Genomic DNA, 11,402 nt, shown 5'->3' with positions numbered 1-11,402 from the left:
CAGTGGAAACTAATCCCGTATTTTCTAATAATATTACCAAGGGGCAACATGTATATCGAAAATAGCAGAGGACCTAGGACAGATCCTTGTGGCACTCCATATTTTACTGGTGATAATTGAGACGACTCCCCGTTTAAATGAACAAGGTGGTAGTGATCGCACAGGTAGGATCTAAACCATCTTAAAGCTTGCCCTTGAATACCTATGTTTTCTGGTTTAATCACGATCAGATTTTTTCTAGATCATGCATTAAATTTATATTTTGACCTCACTATTTGGGGAACAGACACAGTCTTTATAGATTGGACAGCATAAGTACTTCTATCATTTAAGCGGGTAGAACACAAGTCATCAGGGCAGTTATTTGAGATTTAACTTGCTAGTCATATGGTGCGTAGTGTCATAAGTAGAGACTTAAAGACCTGAAGTGAGTCAGAAAAGTTATAAAGAGAAAATGCCATGCATGTCAGATCCGCGTCACGTTCAGCAGCAGCAGCTCTTAAATAAATTGCAGCCAAAACAACCCAGCTGCTGTGATGTCTGTTATGTTCATCAAAAGGGGAAAAAAGAGGAAAAAAATAACTTTTATAGCTTTAAGGATTCATCTATATTTAATGTAGAATTTAGAGTTTTTTAACTTCAATTTCTGTATATTTCTGCTGAAGGGCACATAATGACATAAATAAATAAATGTATATGACATTTATTATAATGGGTTAGAGACAAACAGTATTGTTATCAGTGATACTGGTCTTCAGTCATAAAAAAAGATGCCATTAAACAAATATTAAAAGCATATTGTCTTTATGTTGTTTGTACATTTGAAGATTGAGTGTGAAATTATTGCAATATAAAAGTAGATTAAAGGTGAGTTTAATTGCGATTAATTTAAGAAAAAAATGTGCGATTAATTAGTTAATTATTTTAATCGATTGACAGCACTAGTTAAAATTAATATCTCCTACACCAAACCCAATCCTAAACCTACCCGATAGTGTTAGCAAATGCAAAAGTGATATAAAAAAAGCATTTGTGGATGCTATTTTAATCTGCTATCTTAATCTGATTTTAACTGTTTTGTCGAACCGTAGTTTCACAAGGTTTGAGCAGAAGATGTTTATCACTCAAGTGCAACGCCGTGTCGCGTACCGAGCAAACCTACTGAACTGGAAAACTGTGCATATGAAGCTGGATATGTGCCGCTAACCTTCAAAAGTATGTTTTCAAATCTAGCAGCATGTTAAAATTGTTTTGAAGTCATAACATAATATTTGGATAAAAAGCTTCTGCTAAATGACTAAATAACATAATATGCTGCAAAGCAATTGTGTGAAAATTAGCCTTTATAAATCAAAACTGTACCTGTAAATTATACTTTGTGTGAAAAGGAATACAAGTTGTCTGAGTTTGACTGCCTCTTATGTTAATTTCTACTGGAAACTGCAGTGATTTGTACATATTGGTACTTTTTTTTTCTTCCAGTTTTGCAGAAATGTATGTAGAGTCACAGGCACGTATTTCCAATGAGCCTATGTTGCAACCAATTTAGACTTTTGGATGCTGTATCATGCCTGAACAGGCTGGGTAATATATTTTTAAAAGCCTCTTCTCCTGTTCATCTGCGTCGCTCTCTATAAGCAGATTTTCGGGGTTTCAAGTATTTTCCTCTAAACGAAAGGGACTTTCCACCTGACATATCAGAATTTCCGGCTGTCATTTGAGCGTGAGTAATGTGACACACTGACTGATGCGATGAAAGCTTCAGGACTTTCATCTCTTCTTTCACAGCATTAAAGTCAACGTGACTGATGTTGAATTCAAGACTGAAATCACTAGAGTTTCTGTAAATTCTGTCATGAATGTGGCCACGAGAATCAGACAGGATGTTCCTCTTGTTAAGTCCACTCACAGGTCAGTGACAGAGGATGTAGACAAATTTAATATTAATGATATGTTATAAACAAAACACTGTCCTGAATTATATTTTTGATGTATTTGTACATCAATTTTTGCAATGATATTTTTTAAATGTGTTAAGAATATTTATATTTGAAGCAATCTTTGTCATCCCTCATTAGAAAAGGACGTTTCAGAAGTGGGAAGGCGTGTTTTGACTAATGTGGGCTGTGATGGAGAGACCTTAAAGTTGTCTTCCATCAGTGTTTTACTGTGTTCTGTTTCTGGTGTGCTGTTATTGGGTATTTCCTGAGCTAGCAGAGTGGGCGTGGCAATAAAGTGCCAACTTGAGGGGAAGCGCTCACTTGAGCTAATTTATGAAAACGTTTGTGCAAATATGCTTAGATTTATCCGTCCTCTTTTTATTGTTATTATTTATATACTTAAACACTTGTTTCTGAATCTTATGTATACATCTTATTGTAAGTCAAGAGTTTAGTTTAGAAAAAACATAGTTTGTTCTAATTAGTAAGAGCGAGAAAATGTGTATTTAAGATGGTCTTCTTATAGTGTTGTAAAAATGCAAGTGTTTACATAGCCTACTTGCTTATTTTGTCCTTTTTTTCGTTTTATTTTAAAAGTATTTAAAATTAAAATAAAGCTAAGTAAATATAAATAAAAATAAGCAACAAAATGAATATACGTCCACAAATATACAAATACCAACAAAATAATAAAAAAAGCATATTTTGAAAGTGAAAATTCAGTACAAACAGTAAGTCACAAAGAAGTGTGAAAATTCCACATACAATCTTAGTGTAGCAAATTTCAAATAAATTCTACACTTCAAACTGAAGCTGAAATAGAAATACAAATATATAAAACAAATGACCATAAATGTATTTTCATATCAGATTACAGTTATGTTTTCTGAAAGTGTACAGGAATTTTTATTTTTCTATGACATTGCAGAGGTTTATTTTTCATTTTGTACCGTTTTTTTTTTGCGTCTTGAAATAAATATTTCTATGTTCTGTATCACTGTTTTTTTTGAGCCTTTAAATCCGCTTTGTCAAAAGCTCACAAAAATAGTTAACTGACAACTACTAAACGTTTTATAAGTACCTGAATTAATTGTGCCATCCCAAAGAGGCACAAAATCACTTTCACGGACTTTTAAATTAACTGTTCCCTCCTTAATGACTTACCCAACTCAATCCGAGCATTGAGTTGGGCAATCTTCAAGAATCGGATAGAACACTTGACCCATCTTTACTTGACTCTCTAACAAGCCCATGAGGATGAAAACAAACACATTAAAAACATAAAAACTCAATACAGCCTATATGTGTAATGATGTATAATATCTAAAAAGCAACAGTTGTGCATAAAACACAGAAGTGCGGGAAATATGGTCTCACCAGGAGTCGAGCTGCTGTTCAGCTTTACTTTCACTTTCGGTTCCGTGCGAACAGATGCCGTGACGCCACCATCACGTGACCTGTGGAAGAGGCGACCGACTCCTGTGCGTTTCTTATTCTGACAAACATCACTAATAATATTAGTATTAAGTGTTTTGTAGCTTAGAGCAAGAATGAGCTAAATTCCCTAAAACAAACTGCATGAAACATTCACCTGAATTGATCAGAAAGACCAGTTCAGTGTTTACAGCCACAGCTCACTGAACACGAGAAACACCATATAAAGCACAAAAAACAGCAGACAGAAGCAGAGAAGCATGAGAGTTTGGTCAATAAACTTCGTTCATTGTCAATGATAATCTCTAATAATGAAGATCTGGCGCCTCCTGCTGGACAATCGGTGAATATCAACATCCTTAAACGACATTTACAGTCAGAAACTGCAGAGACAGATCAAATGCTGCTTTTTTTATTGTCTGGTATGAGACAATCAGTGGCATTACAGTTGCTTTGTAATTTAACCTTTAAAAAAAAAAAAAATGTAATGGGCAAGGATCCATAAAAATTCTACTCTTACTCCTTTTTGAATATCTATCTATCTATCTATCTATATATATATATCTATCTATATATATATATATTTTTTTTTTTTGTGTGTGTGTGTGTGCTTTATATGGGTTCTCGTGTTCAGTGAGCTGTGGCTGTAAACGTCTAATAAATGACTAAAAAAATTAAAATATATATATATTCTGTAAAATTTCATATAATATATTCTGTCTAGATGCTGATTTCCTGCCATTGTTTAACGCTGAATATGAGTCTAAATATATTACTACACTTAAAGCATCGCCATTAAAATTGCAACCAATTCCTCGTCCAATTATTGAGAATATATCATTTATCATTATATTAAATAGTATTGGGCTTTCCAAAACATGTTGTAGGCCTTTTCCACATCAAAAAATACCCCTACTAACACCTCCTTATTCACTATTGCCTTTCTAATTTCATAATCTAGACATATTATTGAGTCCATTATATTTCATCATTTTCTAAAGCCATCTGATAAGAGCTTAAAAGGTTTTTCCTCTCTATTACATAATTTAAGCATGTTATAATTATTTCCATTACTTTACATAAATTAGATGTTAAAGCAATTGGTCTATAATTTAATGCTATATTGCGTGGTACTTTCCAGGCTTTGCAATTGGAATTATTATTCCATGTTTCCAAGAGGTTGGGAGTTTTCCCAATTCCCATATCTTATTTAAAAAAAAAAAATCTAAAATAATGTACAGAGATGCATCTGAAATATGTTTTATCATTTCATATGCACATTTCGTCTTTCCCTGGAGATGTACGTTTCCCCTCTTGTAACGTACCTAATGTGCACCCAGATGGTACTTTTTGGATCAACACATTAGAATTTTCTTTCAAAATTCGATCAATTTGTACGCTCATACTTTCCGATATATTATTATTACTATGAACCTTAATAAAAACTCCTCTGCCTTTTCTTCATTAGTCATACTATATCTACCTTGTTTTATTAAAAGTGGAATACTTTTATTAATTTGCTTCCCACCCATCTTCCTAATAATATTCCACATGTCACTTATATCTATATTTATACCAATTTCATCACAAAACTGTCTCCAATAATTTATTTTAGTTATCCTCATTACTGCCTGAGTTCTTTATAAAATCATCAAAAGAATGTGAATTTTGTCTTTTCTTAAAGCTCTGTTTCTGATTTTATTTACTTTACTACATTTTTCTGTCCACCATAGTACAGCCTGTTTTCATTCTTCAAAGATCTGTATCTAATGTGTACCCAGATGGGTGCACATTTACTTTTCCCTACTTTCTCTTGCTGAACTTGTCATTTTACCTTCACACACTTCTTTGAACTTAGCCCAGTCTGCATCTTTAAGTCTCCAACTAGCAATTTTCCCCTCTTGACATACAGTACTTCTACTTCTATCACTATTCTACATTCTATAATGTTTTATAGCGTTTGTACTTGGTTTACAATTTATGTCATTGTCACTAAAACTATGATAACTATTTTGGACACTTTAACTTTTGTGTCACATAAAAAAAAATACAGTCCTTTTTTTTGGGGGGGGGTACCCTATTTATTTATTTATATTAGCATTATTATTCATTTGAAAAATCTCTTAATGTAATACATTGTCAAAGCTTGGCAGGTGGGTAAATATTATATTTCTTATTTAGATAGATCTATTAGATAGATAATACAATATATAATAATGAATGTTATTTATTAATTCATTGTTTATTTATATATAAATATATATATGTATGCATAATCTTGTCATATACAATGTATGGCATTAAAATAGTTTAAAAGTGTGAAGTTATTTAAATAAAAATAGAAAAGAATTAATTACATAATAATGTTAATCATAATCTAAGTAGTAAATAAATTAAACGTGTATCCCATCACTGCAGAATTCCCCAAAAAATGATGGTTCAGAATGACTGATTAAGGCTTTAGAAGTAAATAAAATAATAAAATGTAAAATAATAATAATGTGTTCTGCTGCAAGTTCTCATACTTGATCTCATGTTTTCTCCTGGTTTATTGTTGAGCTGTTGAATTGTTCTGTTAAAATAATCAGTTCCAAGCCTTTGACACTGTTTTAGCTTTAAGTGTCCATTCACAGGAGATCTGAAGACATCAGCATAATAAATGAGGAGAAAACAGGAGCTATTGACATGAAATAAAGAGTGTTTTCAGCAGCTCTGTTAATATTGATGAGCCTCAGACGATCAACACTCATTCAACAAGACATTCAGATCATCAGCAGATCATCTCTCTTTATTCTCAGTGTTTGCTGATAGAAACACAGTATTTGAGTCAGGATATATGATAAAAGTGTATAAAACTGCTGTACTGATAAACAATATTGTTATTTCTCACAATATGACATGTATAAAATATTAAAAATCCTAATACAAAAAGAAACACTAATGCAAATAATCGCCCTACAGCACCACAATATGTATGTCTATGTGAATCTATAGTTTGATAATGTAATAACTTCATTCATTGCAATTAGGTAATAAGATCATTAACATGTTAGAACTTTGTATGTGCAGAAACTGACAACAATCTCATGAAACATTTAATAATAAAGCATCAGCAATGTATAATGTTCCAAGTGTGAAACGTTATTCATATTTATCTATATTAACATTTATGTATAGATTTAAAATAATGTCTCACGTGGCTCATTACAGGCTCAATGTAATGTATTTAGAAGTAGCTGATTTGATCTGCCAAAGATGTAAAAAAGAAAATAAAAAATAAATAAAGAAAAAAATAAAGTAAAATCGCAGCAACAAAATTTGAGATCGATTCCCATCACATACCTCAAACTTTTTGACATTCAGTAACAGTTCTCACACCAAACAACAAAACTATCACCCAAATGAACACACAAAAGCACTTTCGCTCAGGTCTGAATGAATTGATCATATTTTCCTCACATGTTCGCTGCTGCTGCACTCAATGTTTATTTCAGTAGGAATGGACGCAAGAAAAGATGCACAAGTAGCGCTGAACCCGATGAGAACAATACAGAAATTACACCTTAAAATGTTCTTAAAGTGTTTCATTGTTGTGCAAATAAGCGGGAAGAAACCGAACTGCTCGCCTCTCCTCAGAAGACTCTGCTGCTGGTTATTATTGATGGGCTTTTTTCGCCGAGTGTTTGATTAAAGATTTGGCGCCACCTGCTGGACGCTCCGCGGACTTTCATTCGCCTGGGATTTTACCTTTTTATTATTTTCTACTTTTATTTTTCATTTACCTTTCTTTATTGTAGCTACATTATATTTGCACAAATTGCAGGGGCGTAGCACCGAATGTTGGGCTCCGGTCACAGAATAAAGGGTTTGGGCCCCTCACCACATCAAAAACACATTGCTTTGGTATGACAGCAAATATAATAAAAATGTCAATGTCGCGATTGCAATATTCATAAGGATTTGTGTTGCCAATAAGCTATTGCTTAGATGTCAGCAGCTCTGTTAATATTGATGAGCCTCAGACGATCAACACTCATTCAACAAGACATTCAGATCATCAGCAGATCATCTCTCTTTATTCTCAGTGTTTGCTGTTAGAAACACATTATTTGAGTCAGGATATATGATAAAAGTGTATAAAACTGCTGTACTGATAAACAATATTGTTATTTCTCACAATATGACATGTATAAAATATTAAAAATCCTAATACAAAAAGAAACACTAATGCAAATAATCGCCCTACAGCACCACAATATGTATGTCTATGTGAATCTATAGTTTGATAATGTAATAACTTCATTCATTGCAATTAGGTAATAAGATCATTAACATGTTAGAACTTTGTATGTGAAACTTTTGAAACTGACAACAATCTCATGAAACATTTAATAATAAAGCATCAGCAATGTATAATGTTCCAAGTGTGAAACGTTATTCATATTTATCTATATTAACATTTATGTATAGATTTAAAATAATGTCTCACGTGGCTCATTACAGGCTCAATGTAATGTATTTAGAAGTAGCTGATTTGATCTGCCAAAGATGTAAAAAAGAAAATAAAAAATAAATAAAGAAAAAAATAAAGTAAAATCGCAGCAACAAAATTTGAGATCGATTCCCATCACATACCTCAAACTTTTTGACATTCAGTAACAGTTCTCACACCAAACAACAAAACTATCACCCAAATGAACACACAAAAGCACTTTCGCTCAGGTCTGAATGAATTGATCATATTTTCCTCACATGTTCGCTGCTGCTGCACTCAATGTTTATTTCAGTAGGAATGGACGCAAGAAAAGATGCACAAGTAGCGCTGAACCCGATGAGAACAATACAGAAATTACACCTTAAAATGTTCTTAAAGTGTTTCATTGTTGTGCAAATAAGCGGGAAGAAACCGAACTGCTCGCCTCTCCTCAGAAGACTCTGCTGCTGGTTATTATTGATGGGCTTTTTTCGCCGAGTGTTTGATTAAAGATTTGGCGCCACCTGCTGGACGCTCCGCGGACTTTCATTCGCCTGGGATTTTACCTTTTTATTATTTTCTACTTTTATTTTTCATTTACCTTTCTTTATTGTAGCTACATTATATTTGCACAAATTGCAGGGGCGTAGCACCGAATGTTGGGCTCCGGTCACAGAATAAAGGGTTTGGGCCCCTCACCACATCAAAAACACATTGCTTTGGTATGACAGCAAATATAATAAAAATGTCAATGTCGCGATTGCAATATTCATAAGGATTTGTGTTGCCAATAAGCTATTGCTTAGATGCTGTAAACGTCAGTATATTTCAGTGTCTATGCAAACATAAGTAACGGTACGTTTTGTAGAACCCCATTTTATATAAAATAGATACGAATTATCATGAGATCATGTTGCTAAACTTTAATAATCACTTTGGTTTAGCAAGGTATGTTCACAACATTAGCTTAGTTCAGGTAAGTAGTAACGGAACGTTTGCTTCTTTTTCAGAAAACTATTATTAAAATAACTTCCAAGTATAGATCATTAAATTTAATTAGCAGACATAACGTTACTCACCGTAGGAGAATCTTTTTGGCTCTCTGCTGGCTCTACTTGACTTCATCATAAAAAATAAAAAAAAATATATATATAAATAAAAAAAATAAAAAAATAAATAAATTAAAAAAAATTATCTCTCTTTATTTATTCCTTCTCTTTCTAGCTTGTACTTATTTGAACAATGTCTAAGAACTTGGTATTACAACCACTTCTTGTATCTGTTTGCCTCTTTAAGAAGAATCGCTTTATGTATCCCCCAATTGTAAGTCGCTTTGGATAAAAGCGACTATCTTATAGCCTATCTTTGGAGAGTTAAGGCTATAGGGATACATACGGCGCTACGTATGTACAGCATACGCTTTGTCATACTGTACAACAATAATTACTATTTTTGCATTATTGTAAGGGGTAGGTTTAGGGTTGGGGTAGGTTAAGACGTTAATAAAACAGTCTAATAGGAAGAAAATAAAATTGAATTGTTAGTTTCCGGTCGGAGCTGTATCCCTTAACATCCCAAATGTCCTCTGTGTAACGTTGCTATGTGACCGTAGAATAACCAATACAGAACGTTATTTTATACTAAAAGAGGACAATATGGGCAGGGGCGCTGCTATTTTGGGCCCTGTGAGAGAATATGAGGTTGGGCCTCCTACCGCACCAAACATACACTATATTGCCCAAAGTATTGGAAAAAAACGCAATAAAACTAAAAAAAAAACCTCATCGCCAAACACCAACATGTACCAAACTTGTACATATGCATACAATAATTTTAGACACTTCCAAAACTGTGGCAACAAAGATGGAAATACAATTTTTAAAAACATGAATTATGTTTCCATCTTTGATGCCACAGTTTTGGAAGAGCCTTTTCTGTTCTAAAGAAGGGGGTGTCCCAATGCATTTGTCCATATGTATGTGCAAGTCACTGGTGTTTGGTGATGAGTTTTTGGCTCAAGGTCTACATTTAAAGTCACACCAGAGGTGTTCAGCTGGGATTAGGACTTGGCTTTATGCAGACCAGTCAAGTTCTTCCACACTGACTGAAATAATTTTTTTTTTTTTTACTTTGCCTTATACACAGAGGCATTGTTGTGTTAGAATAGAAAAGGGTCATGTTCAGGGGTGATTTCAGGATTTTCATTTTAAAGGTGGGGCTCAGCCCCCAATGAGGGTATAATATATTATTAAAAAAATATGTATATATATATTCAAATGAAAATGGCAACATCTAATCTAATCCCGTCCGGATATATCTGAGATTCATCGTGTAATTCTTTGGTGATCCGATTCTCCGACCGCTCACTCCACTTTCATCATGGATATAAGCCGTAACAATAACATGAAATAAATAAGTAAATGCCGATCACAGAAACTAATAGCAGAGTTAGGTAAGAATTTAGTCGTATTGCAGTTTTCTCGATTGTTAATATAACTGTTAATAATTTTAGTTGGCACTTTTCCCCCCAAACCATTTATTCAGTTTTTTAAAACAAAGACATATTTTCACATTTTTTTAACAATGAGTAAGTTAAACATTAGGTAGAAAAACTGATGGCACACCAATCAGAATCTCTGCATGCTAACAACGGAGAGAGGAGAGAGCTGAGCCAATCATCTACAGAGGTTTTATACTTAGTTACACATACAGTATAATTACAGTACAGTACATTAAATAATGGAAATTTCACTATTCTATATGTACAGTAAACTGTAGCACATGTTGCACACCTTCAAGCGTGTGACTGTCAAATTTTATTTGTAACCATTTTTTATGTGTACTGCATTTTTGCAGAACTGAGAAATGACTAGAGATATAGCTTGTCTTGTGTCAGGAGACCAAGAAATTGCTATAGTGTTGTATACTGTAATGAAATGTTGCCAAATGCGCAGAGGATGCTAAATTTACTTGTTTTACTTTTATTTGTTACTGTACTGTATTGTGGTGCATGCCAAGTTCATACAATTCTTTGGTATTTGAACTGATCTAGTGCTTTTCATCTACTGCAAGTTTACTTTACAGTATAGTAAAATGAAAATGATTTTTTCCCCAAAAGTTCATTGCTGAATTATACATCCGTAGCTGTAATTTAATGTATGTATACTGTGATAGACATTGAGCTGCAAAAATAATTCCTGAATCCTAGTAAGAGCTTGGTACAGTGTTATTGATCTCAGTGTTCGCTGGGCAGGAAAGTCATCTGTGTATTTGAATTGTAAGCATTTACAGTATTGTTTCAACTGCTTACACACAAAATCTTTACTTGTCACACAGTTTCTGAAAGCTGACACTCAAACAGCAGAACCACACACAAATCTGCAAAACCAGACACTAATTCTCGGCCTTTGACTTTGTTTTCAATTTCGTAAAACACTTTTTGCAAAACACAACTCTATGTAACACAACAATCTAACATGAATTAATATTATGGCAAAGGTGTTTGCAAATGTTTGCTTTTAAAATGTGTTTGTGATATTTTGAACGCAGTGCTT

At 33.3% G+C, this 11,402-nt stretch overlaps 1 long non-coding RNA gene across 1 annotated transcript in view; it reads left to right on the top strand.

Annotated features, from left to right (window-relative positions):
• The first annotated feature begins 9,274 nt into the window (after positions 1–9,274).
• Positions 9,275–11,402, top strand: part of LOC107574748 (uncharacterized) — an 8,695-nt gene continuing 6,567 nt past the window's right edge. Inside the window, exon 1 of the long non-coding RNA XR_001607723.1 lies at positions 9,275–9,358. This is a non-coding gene — a long non-coding RNA (uncharacterized lncRNA). The remainder of the gene's footprint in view (positions 9,359–11,402) is intronic.

The sequence above is a fragment of the Sinocyclocheilus grahami genome, unplaced genomic scaffold (genome assembly GCF_001515645.1).
Source record: "Sinocyclocheilus grahami isolate Dianchi unplaced genomic scaffold, SAMN03320097.WGS_v1.1 scaffold2326.1, whole genome shotgun sequence".
In the NCBI taxonomy this organism is placed as follows: domain Eukaryota; kingdom Metazoa; phylum Chordata; class Actinopteri; order Cypriniformes; family Cyprinidae; genus Sinocyclocheilus; species Sinocyclocheilus grahami.
Note: the sequence above shows the minus strand (reverse complement) of the source record. Positions and strands in the feature narration are given on the sequence as shown.